This window comes from Cervus canadensis, chromosome 10 (genome assembly GCF_019320065.1).
Source record: "Cervus canadensis isolate Bull #8, Minnesota chromosome 10, ASM1932006v1, whole genome shotgun sequence".
Lineage (NCBI taxonomy): Eukaryota > Metazoa > Chordata > Mammalia > Artiodactyla > Cervidae > Cervus > Cervus canadensis.
Genome location: NC_057395.1, coordinates 52,903,524 through 52,915,315, shown reverse-complemented (window position 1 = coordinate 52,915,315; position 11,792 = coordinate 52,903,524). Strand labels below are relative to the sequence as shown.

General features: G+C 49.4%; 1 protein-coding gene across 3 annotated transcripts in view; it reads left to right on the top strand.

Annotated features, from left to right (window-relative positions):
• The first annotated feature begins 1,650 nt into the window (after positions 1-1,650).
• Positions 1,651-11,792, top strand: part of DNAJC5 (DnaJ heat shock protein family (Hsp40) member C5) — a 28,876-nt gene continuing 18,734 nt past the window's right edge. Inside the window, exon 1 of one of the 3 annotated variants that reach the window (XR_006271754.1) lies at positions 1,651-1,883. The gene's annotated coding sequence lies outside the window, so the exon portion shown is untranslated. The remainder of the gene's footprint in view (positions 1,884-11,792) is intronic. The other 2 variants (XM_043480408.1, XM_043480406.1) reach the window with 2 other exon arrangements.

Genomic DNA, 11,792 nt, shown 5'->3' with positions numbered 1-11,792 from the left:
CACTGAACCACCCATGCACCTTATTTTATAAACATATTTGTAATAGTGTACTTTTAACATATGCATTTTGCTCATTTTACTTTCAGGAGCTCTTAAAAGAATTTTCAATGTTATTAAGTAACTTTGTACACATTTTATAACTATATTGTTCCATTTGATTGTCTTTTAGGTTTCCATTTTTACTATTATAAGAGCAGCTTAAAAAAAAAAAAACAGCTTAGTGATATACCTTTTTCTGTATTTGGGAATATTTTCTTAGACTATTCCTAAAGAGGAATTAGTAGGTCAAGGGAAAACTCACTAAGGTCTGCTTCATTCATTTGTGCAGTGCCGAACTCAGCTTCACTCTGAAATTGGGACCGGGTCCATTTGATTCTCTCATTCCTTCTGTGATTGTGCCTGGAATCTTTCATCCTCTTGAATCAAAGGACATAGATATGAATCTGGCCCTTCTGCTTCTCGGTTTTCATAGGCCTTTTCTTTTTGCCTGTTTGATGTTGCACAATTTAACGACTGCCAGGCGACTTCCTGAGCTCTCTGCCACTTACAGGCCCCAAGCCTGGGACAGACTGAGCAGTTTAGAGCCAGCATGATGGCAGAGATGTAAGAGGACAGAGGTAGAGGGGGCTGGAGCTTGTTGGCAAAGAGTCTGGATTGTACTCAATGTGTCATCAGAGGAGCCTGGTGGACTACAATTCATGGGGTCACAAGAGTCGGACATGACTGAGCAACTAACACACAATGTGTCACAGGGAGCCTTGGATATCATAAAATTTCTGTGTTAAGAATATGACTCCGCTGAGTGGAAAATGGCCAATAGGCAAGTGTGGGGGTGAGGAGGCAGAGGAGTACTGACCAGTCTGTTGAATGGCTTCTAGGATGAAAACTGGCACATATAGCAGTGTACCAGGTACAAAGCAGGCACTCAGTAAATGGTAGAACTGTTTCTGACATAGGAGCGATAGGGAAGGGTAGAGAGCAGGTCTCCCCTTCCTCAAGGGGTCAGTGAGATGAGCAGGGGTCGTATCTTGGGTGGCAGGGGAGTGAGTGGAAGTTGGTTCAACTGCCCTTTTGAGTCATTGTTTGCGGGTGGTTCTGGGAGGGGCTGGACAATGGCGGTGGCACTTCGGTGATTGGGCAGGCAGGCAGGAAGTCGCATCTCTGCGCTGCAGGGATGAGCAAACGTCAGTCCCTAACAGTGGCTCAGGGACCGTCGGCCTCCGGGTCATCTCCCACCAGCTCCCGCTCCAGTTCTTTGACGAGATCAATTACGATTTCTCAGTCTTACGTAAAGTACGGGGCAAACTCAACTGCAAGACAAGTCCCCCCACCTCCCGCCTTTGGCGAATCTGGCCTCAGCACCTGCGGGCGCACGGGAGAGCACCTGACGCTCCGGCGAGCAGGCCCCGCCCCCGCCCCTTGGCCCGGCCCCTCGGCCCCGCCCTTGCGGGGCGGTGGAAGCTTCCGACTCAGCTGTGCGAGCTCCGCCCACAGGTCCTGGGGCCCCGCCCATGGGCTGTCCGGGGTTCGCTCGGGAGCCTTGGTCCACTCCTGTCACTCGGGGCTCCGCCCCATGGGGCGGAGCCTCCGCCCAGCACTCCGGGCGCACGCGCCGCCTGACCAGCCCGCGGCTCCGATCCGCTGGCGACCACGTCCTCCCGGGAGCGCGCGCGCCGGTGCGGGTGCGTGCGTGAGCGTGCGCGCCCCCGCCGCTTCTGCCGGTGCTGCTCCCGCGCCCTCTGCCGCTACCCCCGCCGCAGCTGCCGCCGCCGCCGGTCCCGAAGCGCAGCCCCGGCTGAAGAGCGCGTCGGCCGGCTGCCCAGGAGCGCCGCGCAGGGAAGAGCGGAGCCGCGGAGTCGGCGGGCGGGCGGGCGCGCGGACAGGTGAGCTCGCGGCGGGCCGGCGGCCTCGCGTCAGGCCGGGCGGCCAGGCAGGCGGGCGGGGGTCGGGGTGACGGGGGCGGGTTAAGTGAGCGGGGGCGGGGCGCGAGGTGAGGGTGACGCGGGGCTGGGTGAGGGGGTGCGGGGTGGCGCTGCGCAGGGCGTCGGGGCCGCGCGCCCGCAGCCGGAAATGGCGGCGACCCCCTCTCCCCTTTCCTAGCCCTCAGGGCGGGCTGGGGTCGGCGGTGCGGCCGCAGAAGCGGCGGGAAGGCCTAGGCCGTGCGCCGCGGTCGTGCCGCCGGGCCCGCACTGGGGGCGTCCAAAGACCTGACCTGCGGCCGCCTGGCGTCCCCGGGGCAGCTCGCGCTCCGGGACTGGGGTCTGTGCAGGGCGCCCACGCCTCGGGGAGGGTCTTTCCTGTCCTGCGGGCGAGAGGGGGAACGCCACCGGTTCTGGAGCCACGTAACCTGTGTCTGGGTCATTATGTTTATAGCTCACGGAATTGAGCTTTGTTCCTTGACGCGGTGTAAATTAATCTTCTAGGTGAAAATCATCCCGTTTGTAAGAAAAAAAACGTTTTTTCTACCTCGCCAGGGCATCATTTGAAGCAGCGCCTGTGTTGCAGTCATAGAAGAGAGGGTCAGGATCTCATCCCTGCGGGTTCGAACTTGTTTGCGTTGAGGGGCTGGATTAAGGACTCGCCTTTTCTTGTGCCTGAGAGATGAGTTCTCAATATTTGCTCGGTTGTGCTATGCAGGGAAAGGAAGCGAAAGTTTCCGTTTTATTTTGGTTTCCAGGTTTAGGCTTGGTAGGGGTCATAACTTGAGAGGTGGCTCTGCTGGATACCTTTGTCCTTGCTAGTTGTCTGTTTAAAAACTATCTGCTAACCTAACAGTTATTCTGCCCCATCTGTAATCTGGTTGCCTCAAGGCGGAACTTCAGCCAAAGCTCCTGAGATTTTATGTTCATTTATTTGCTTCTGTCTTGTTAAACGTGGTGGTGAATTTCAGGATCAAGGCACCTGCCAAACTTTGAGGGATGAAATTATGAGGCAGGACTCACAGGCTTTGAGAAACTTACTGCCTGAGAGCTGTGCAGTTCTTCTTCCACCTCTGTGAAGGTTGCAGAACTTGGGTCGCCTCTGAGCCTGAGAGCTGTGCAGTTCTTCCACCTGTGTCAAGGTTGCAGAACTTGGGTCGCCTCTGATGGCACCTCTGATGGCATGTGGCCAAGCCAGGGGCTGGGTGGCAGTTGTTTCCAGCAGCACGGGGCTGTGAGGGGCACACATGCTGCTGGAGCCCCTTGCCTGGACCTCTTAAACGTGGTGAAGGCAGAGCATCCAGGGGTTATCTGATGAGCAGACACTTGGGAGGCGCATGGAGGAGACTCGGCTTTGCTGAGAGGGCCCCAACTGTGGAACCATTGTGGCCTGGGATGGAGACCCTTGTGGGCAGAGATGCCTGTCAGTCCACTCCCAGCCTCTGTAACCAGTCTCCTCCCTCTGGCCCCTGTCTCATTCTGATCCCTTCCAAAGTGGCCTCTCAGCCTGTCTCTTGGCAGACTTCCTTGCTCCTTCCTGGCTCTACCTAGATCACTGGCGTCCTTACCTTTAGCCTCAGGGCAGGTAGCCCTTCCCTGACTGCCTGCCTGCTGTTTCAACTCAGTTCAGTTCAGTTGCTCAGTCACGTCCGACTCTTTGCAGCCCCATGAACTGCAGCACACCAGGCCTCCCTGTACGTCACCAACTCCCGGAGCTTGCTCAAACTCATGTCCATCAAGTTGGTGATGCCATCCAACCATCATTCTCTGTCATCCTGTTCTCCTCCTGCCTTCAGTCTTTCTCAGCATCAGGGTCTTTTCCACTGAGTCAGTTCTTGGCATCAGGTGGCCAAAGTAGTGGAGCTTCAGCATTAGTCCTTCCAATGAATATTCAGGACTGATTTCCTTTAGGATTGACTGGTTTGATCTCCCTGCAGTCCAAGGGACTCTGAAACGTCTTCTCCAACACCACAGTTCAAAAGCAACTCACCACCTCCTGTTCCCTGTTTCCCTTCCTTGCTTAGGTTTCCCACCACACTTCATTTTTCTAATGTCCTACTTAATATATTTATTATAACTGAATCTTTTACTGTGAGGTAAAGTCCACAGGGAGCCTGTTTGTGCAGAGAACAGGGACTGGCACGTGCTGCATGCCCGGGAAATACTGACAGAGAAAGGGGAGGTGATGAGCTTAGCAGCAGCACAGCAGCCCGCGTCTCTGGGAAGTCACTGTGGTGAGTGCCGAGTCCTTGAGCTGCTGGCTTCTGAGGGAGGTCTGGCAAGTTACTTCCCCTTTGAGAAAGCACAACCAGTTAGAGGTGGGTCAGAAAGGTCTTTGGACCTCCTTGTAAACCTTTGTGCAACTTTTAGTCTATAGTTAGTCCAAAATAAAAGGTTTTTGTCAGCTTTTGTCTTCAGTTAACTTCCCTAAAAGTAAATCCCACACATTAGCCTCAGATACTCATGACATGTGTTGATAAAATGAGTGAGGTGGAGTAACCCGTTAAAACGACATGAAAATGAGCTGTTCCTCAGGCCTGCTCTGAATCCTTCTACGTGACGGAAGAACTCAAGTCATTTCCAGAACCTTCACTCAGTGAGTTTATGTTCTTGGTTTTCATTCACTGTGTTACCGTGGTGCCGGGACTGAACAGATACCATGCATCTCTTGGCTCTTTGTGTTCTTGAGCCCCCTTGCTCTCAGACGGTTGGTGCTCTGTGCTCCAGGCTGAGCTACCCTAAAGACTAGTGCTTAAAAAAAAAAAAAAAAGGACTAGTGCTTTGCTCCATCTCAGTCCTGGACTTGGAGTCAGGCCTGTGTGTTGGTTCCTGTGCTGACTTCCCTGCCACCACCAGGCAGAATTGCTGGCACGCTGCTGATGGCGCATCTCAGAGCCTAGGCATGACGTGCTTGCCTTGGTCATGGGCTGTAGTCGAAGCTCAGTGGATATCAAATGAATGACTAAAGTGCTGTGCAGCAGCTGTGCAGAGGGTAAGGGAACAAGGTGGAGTTTTATCCAAGGTGAGAGTTTGCTTCTAAGGTTCAGGGAATAACATGAGCGTGATTTGTACAAAAAATTTATTGGGGTGTAATTGGTTCTACAAATGATTTTTTTTTTTTGGCTATACCACAGGGTACATGGGATCTTAGTTACCCGACCAGGGACCGAACCCACATTCCCTACAGTAGAATCTCAACCCCTAGACCCCTAGGGAAGTCTGCAAATAAACACAGATATAATCACCCTTGAAAAAAATTCCCTAACTCCTTTTAAAAGTACTTTGTACAAGGTTTGGAGTGTATAGTGCTGTAGGTGAACCATTTCTCAGCCAATGAGGTCAGCCAGTTTTCCAGGAAGGAGACAAATTCCTGTGTCTTCAGGGGACAGGTGTAGCACGTGACAGCCAGCTCTTGCACACGCAGTGTGGAAGAGACTCTGAGCTCTTGATGGCGCCCTTGTGGGTCTCCCGGTGCTCCCCACACAGCAGTTAAGACTGCAGTGCTTCCCAGTGGAGCTCCTTTTTATGTTCTTGTTGGCTGGGCAGAGCAGAGCATTATCGAACTGCAGACTGCCTCCTGCTCCGTCACAGTCCTTCCCTGTCTGTGTTGGCAGGGCCTGTGCTTGAATTTCCTTCCTGAAAGAGGACGAGACTCAAGCTCAAGTGCTTGACCACTGAGATGAGGGTCATGAACCTGCCCTTACTGCCTGTTGGGGAGTACAGGAGATATAAGTAGGAAGCTGTGTCCTCAGCTGCTTCCTAAATACAAGTGACAAAGATGCTAAAAAATGAGACTATTCATATTTTATGAAGATGCTTCCCCTTATTTAAGAGAGGGAATGAGGGAACTTGGCTGTCCATGGTTAAGACTCCACGCTTCCAGTGCAGAGGGCATGGGTTCCATCCCTGGTTGGAGAACTAAGATCCTGTATGTCAAGAGGGGTGGCCAAAAAAGAAAAGAAGGAACTGTTAGGCCTAATGTCCTGATGGCAGGGCCACGCTCAGATAGTGACATCGCCCGAAGAGGATTAATAGCGGTCTGTTACTGGTCAGTCGAAATTCAACCCAGAAGATTTAAGGATTAGATTACCAAAACAGCCTTTAGTTTCGATTTTGTCTTTTGTCACCTTTGCATCAGTTTTGTTTGAGGATGTTGTATCAGTGAAATGGTACGTTCTGCCTTAGTTCTTGGCACTGGCAGACATTTAATAGATTTTGTCTTTAGCAGGTAAGAATTGTTTCCAATTCCAAGAGTTTTGCAGACATATTGGTAATTCATATTGGTGAGATCATGCATTCAGTGGCTGTCATGAAAATGCCCTCATGTTTCCTTTTCAGAGGTTGTCTGTGTACTTCAAAGGTCCACTTTACTCATGAATCTTTCACCTTTGTAGGTGTGTCCATGTGACTGGTTTTTAAAACTTGGTTCTGTGACAGAAACCGTAGTCTTTTATTCGTGACACATTAAACCCAAGTAATATTTTAAATTGTGTGATACCTTATGAGTGATCAGTGAATATTCCTTGACTGTATGAGTATAAATGAGCCTTATTCATTATGAGTTACTTATATATATATATTTTTTTTTTCCTGAGGGGGAGAAGGAAAAGAGTTTCTAGTTAAAGTCCCAGAATGAGATATTCTGAATTGTTACTACATCACCCAGTGTTGTCATTCAGTTGCTAAGTGGTATCTAACTCTGTTGCGACCCCATGGACTGTAGCCCACCAGGCTCCTCGGTCCATGGAATTTCCCAGGCAAGAATACTGGAGTGGGTTGCCATGTCCTTCTCCAGAGTTACTTATGATTTTATTGTCCTTTTAATTTTTCTACATTGAACACAGAGCACTGGAAAACATGGTGGTTTACAAAGTGGGATGTACAGTCTCAGTTGCTGTGTTCTAAGGAATTCTATGCCAATTGGTTATAAAGTTGCAGTCCTGAGAGTCAGAGGATTGGAATGCTGACTTGCTACCCCTATGGGCTCTGCCCCGCCCTGGCTATCTCTGGGATGACCAGCCTCTTTCTTAGAGAGCTCTCCCTAGGGCCCTGTGCCTCTGTTCTCTGGGCCGGTGGAGTGGAAATGTGCTAGACTGAACTCACCTGTCTTGTCCTGGCCTGTGGTGCCTCAGAGGTAATGAATTGGGGGCTGGGGGCCAAGACCTTGAGCCCCTGTCACAGCCTCAACTCAGCCAGACTGGGCTCTGCACAGGGAGTGTGTGCCACCCGCCTGGCTTTTAGTTTCCCTTCTATTATTGGAAGGGATTAGCAGCATAGCAAATGTTTGATTTTTAGCTAGGCGGTCCCATTGAATTTTCCTTTATTAAGTAGTGACTTTCATCATGAGAGGGTATCTCTAAGATAAATAATGAAAAATTCTGTGTCAGGGAATACAAACTTTATTGTTTTTGCCACATATTACCAGATTTGTATACCCTCTGGCAGGTACAAAGGATTTTAACACTTTTAATATTTTACATTTTGCTGCTCACTTAGGTACTGCTGTAGGGTTTGATAGTAAAATGTGAGGATCTTTTTTGACCAGTTGTAATAAATTTTGCTATGTCCTTTAAGTTAAGATTTTTAAATAAAAAAGACTGATAGTTTTGTGATAGACTTTTTCTGATGCATGAAACCTGGCCACATCTGTTTTCTTGTTTTGTTTTGTTTTTAATTAACTGAAAAAAGAAATTGTATTCCAGGTAACAATTTTTACTGTGCTGTGTTTTTTTCAAATTATTTATTTATTTTGGGCTCTGCTGGATCTTTGTTGCTGCACAGGCTTTTCTCTAGTTGTGGTGAGCGAGGGATACTCTAGTTGCAGTGCAGGGGCTTCTCATTGCAGTGGCTTCTCTTGTTGCAGAACATGGGCTCTAGGAGCACAGGATTTGGTAGCTGTGGCACATGGGCTTAGTTACTCTGAGGCCTGTGGGATCTTCCTGGACCAGGGATCGAACCTGTGTCTCCTGCATTGGCAGGCAGAGTCTTTACCACCAAGCCACCAGGGAAGCCATTTACTGGACTGTATTTACTTTTGAATCATGAGGCTCATCACGTGTAAAGTTAAAATTTTTAGTGCAGTTTAATGACTGAGTTTCATTTTAAGATGAAACTAGAATGTCTGTACTTTAAAGATTATCTTTGGAGTATTTTTTAACTGTCTAGTTGTAGTTGTCTTCAGTTTGAAGCAGTTTGTTCTCCTCTACAGTTCATGTGGAGGAGGCTTACCTCCTCCACCCCGCACTCCCCAGTTGCAAGCCCTCTGAAGCGATCCGCTTGAGAGGCTGCCAGGCTCCTTACTGTGCATCTGCCTTAATCCCCGGGACAGCTTGCATGGGTAGCTGTTATCCAATTGTATAGATAAGGAGACACATTGCCGTGCTTGGTGTTGGGGGTTAAGTACACTCAGTGTTGTCACACACCTTACCATGACAGCATGGGATTTCCTTCTTAAAATGCTGTTTCTGTTGGTGCCATTTTCTCTTGCATCTTCCTGCCTGGTTGGGTGATTCTAGCTGACTGTTAGCAGCAGCATCCTACTCCCTGGTGTGTAGTACCAGTGTGACGCCCACACTTGTTTCATCTGCCCCTGCCCTTTCTTTTATAAAAATTGATCCATGACAAGGATAACTGAGGGGGCTGTCCTGGCAGCCGAGTAGGCCAGCTGTCCAGCCATCTCATGCTCACTCAGGCTGGCGGATTACAGTGCACATAGGTGTTAGGGGCACTCTTGGACCTACTGGCCTCTGGGGGTGCTGTGCAAACCTTCATAAGCATCTGTGATCTACCTTTTTCCTTCTTTTTTTCCCAAGGCTGGACTGTGCAGCCTGTGGGATCTTAGTTCCCTGACCAGGGGTCAAAGCCATGCCCCCTGCATTGGGAGCAGAGTCTTAACCACTTGACCACCAGTGAAGTTCTTATGATCTTCCTTTTATTGTAGCATTCCTTAAACTGCTCACAGAACTGCAGTGTCATGAGGTAAACCTGTCATTTCATCAGACCCCCATGCTGCCCTCTGGAGTGGGCAGCGGTCTTTGTCCTGTCCCTACCCCAGAATGACCATCCAGCTGATGAACAGTGTACCTCTTTGTGGTGATCACAGGGGCAGAATGGGTTTCAGTGAGCAGTAGCTCGATACAGCCTTACCTGGTCACAGGCTAGCCCCCTAAAGTCTTGAAGGCAGGTCTTTTCCTGTATTTTTAAAAGGCAGATGACAAGAAGGCAAATTAGTGAACTTTGGTTGTTGTTTTTTTTTTTAATTTTGGTTTTTATATCAAAAATATATGTAACAGCAACAAAAAAATGGATGCAACAATAGTGTTCAAGCTGAGAGTTTAAGTATAACCTACATAACTTTAATTCACCATTATGAACTTTGTCTGTTTGTGTAGTCTTCTCATCTGTAAATTGGAGGCCAAAGTAGTAATTGCTCATGTTTATCATGTACCGAGCACTGTTTTCCTCAGTTTGCAGGAGCTTGCTTATAGATACTCCATGCCAGGCCATCTCCAGCCCCACTGGATGAAAAGGAGGTGGAGGTGTTGAGTAACTGCTTGGGTCTCTGAGCCCATAAGTGGCAGAACTGGGCTCCAGCCCAGGCAAGTGACCTGAGAGCTGCCCTTCCACCCCTCCTAGACTAGGAACCTGCCCCACAGACCTCTTGGTCTAGAGCATGTGTGCCCCAAATGCCTGTACATGGTGAGCACGTCTAGACTGTAACTGCTGTGTTGGTGAAATTTCCATGATAGTCACGAGGCCTGTCACCAGTATAACTGCACCGGCACGTGCATGTGTCTTGACGCTCACCTCTGACATCAGACGTATCTTTAGAGATGGCTTGTCACCAGGTGGTCAGTGTAGCTCATGCTTGGTTTCGTGCTGGATTTGACAGAATGGTTGGTTTTGGTTCTGGCTTCAGGGAGCTGGCCCACTGCTTCATCAGAGACAGTCAGCCCTCAGTGGGAACCCTGGGCTGGCCCGCCCCAGGGGCCGGCCCTGACTGGTGAGACGCAGAAGGCATCATGGCTGCATCTGCCACGTTTTATGGACTTTCACCCACTGTGTGCGTCTTAAGCTTCCGTTCATTCTGTAGTTAGAGCGTCCAGTCCACTCGCTAGGGGTGGCGCTGCCCCCAGGGTGATGGATCGTTGGGTTGTCAGTGTCATATCCTGCACTGCTCAGAGCCCCCAGGCTCTCTTGAAGCCTTAAGTAGGTCTCTTAGCCTGCGCACTTCTGAGTGACTGTGATTTCGGTCACAAGCATTTTCATGTGATGTTCACAGTTGAGGATTTGAGTGTTGTGTTGATCTTTCCTGGTAGTCATTCATGAAAGTGGACTTGTACCTGAGCCTGTCGCATCTGCCTTTTCTGTCATAGAACACATCCCTCCTGTTCTTGAGTCTGTTCGCTGAAAGCCAGGGGCAGTGGATGGCTCCCTGGGTGAAAGGGGCCTGTGACTTCAGTCCTCTGAGATTGTCGGCGTTCTGAGTGTAGAACACCAGAACCCAGAAAGCTCTGCCGCCCATTACTTTTATAAGAAACACTTTTGCCTTCCACTGTCTAGTTTCACATTCAGCTTTGGGATTACGTTAAAGTTTTCTGGAAATGTTTGGTCATAGCATGGTCCACCTAGAATCTCTTGCTGCAGCCTTGCACATAGGTGAGCACCTGTTAGCTCCAGTGCTGAGTTGGTGGGTATGTCACTGTGTCTGTCGGTCATGTTCTGGCTGTGAGGGTTCTAGCTTGCTTTAGGCCCCTTTACACTGAAGCAGTGTCACCCTGCTGTTTGCGCCCCAGGGATGCTGACCAGGAGGGCCAGGGCAGGAGTGAGGCACTGCCATCCACATTGGGCCATCGGCAGCCTCCTCTCGGAGTCATAGTCTTTTGAGAATGTTCAATTCGACTCTCCTTGTATTCAAACATGTAAGTTAACTGTGATCAACTTCTGACCTTTTCCTTTTGACTGAAAGCATTAGGTTATGAAAGAAAATCCTTATTTGGTTTCTGGACATAAGTCACAACTGATAAAATTAATTCCACAGATGTGCTGACCGCTCTGCCAGGACTGAGGCAGCATTCGGTTTATTCCTCAGAAAGGCTTTGAGTGTGGCCCTGCTGGGGCCTTTCAGTTTCCCCCCGGGGTGTTGCTGAGCCCGTGCCTGTCAGCCTGTCGCTCCCTCTGTGGGCAGAGTGCCCACTCTCTTCAGTACAGGAGCACACGCTCTCAGTGAGCAGGCGTGGCTTAGCTGCTGCTCTCTGATGGGTTGGTCCTCCCTTGGACGCTGATGATGACGGTGAGTCCTTCTTAAAGAGGAACCTCTTTTACTCACTTAATTGTCTCTTTATTTTTTTATTTTTTGTCTTTTTTTTTGTTGTTGTTGTCTCTTTATTTTAAGGCTTGGCATCACTGTCGCTTTTTATTATCCTTAGAATGAAGGAAGAAACGTGTCATCTTTAGGAGTTCCTCTGTTTTCTTAGAGGAAAAAATTCTGTACATTTGTAGAAATTCTGTACATTTGACATTCATTTTAAGTTAGGAGCAAAGGTAGCAGATGACCATGATACTCGGCAGCAACCCTTCCACATCTCCCATGTTTGCTGATTCTGCTTATAATTGCTTTGATGCACCTGTGGTCATCGGTGGCCATTTCCTCTTGCTCTGCAGTGTACTAACGTTTTCCTGCTGGAATAGATGATGAGCTCAGGGTTAAACATGCAGACCATGGGTGTTCCCGTGTATCTGTCCCTGCTCTGGGGAAAGCTGGCCCTCGCCTGCCTGAGGAGGTGCCCCGGGTCCTTTTTTCCAGGTCCATCATGGATTGCAAAGGAAGATCCCTTCAGAGAAGAGAGGTCAGCGGTCTTTGGGACACCAGTT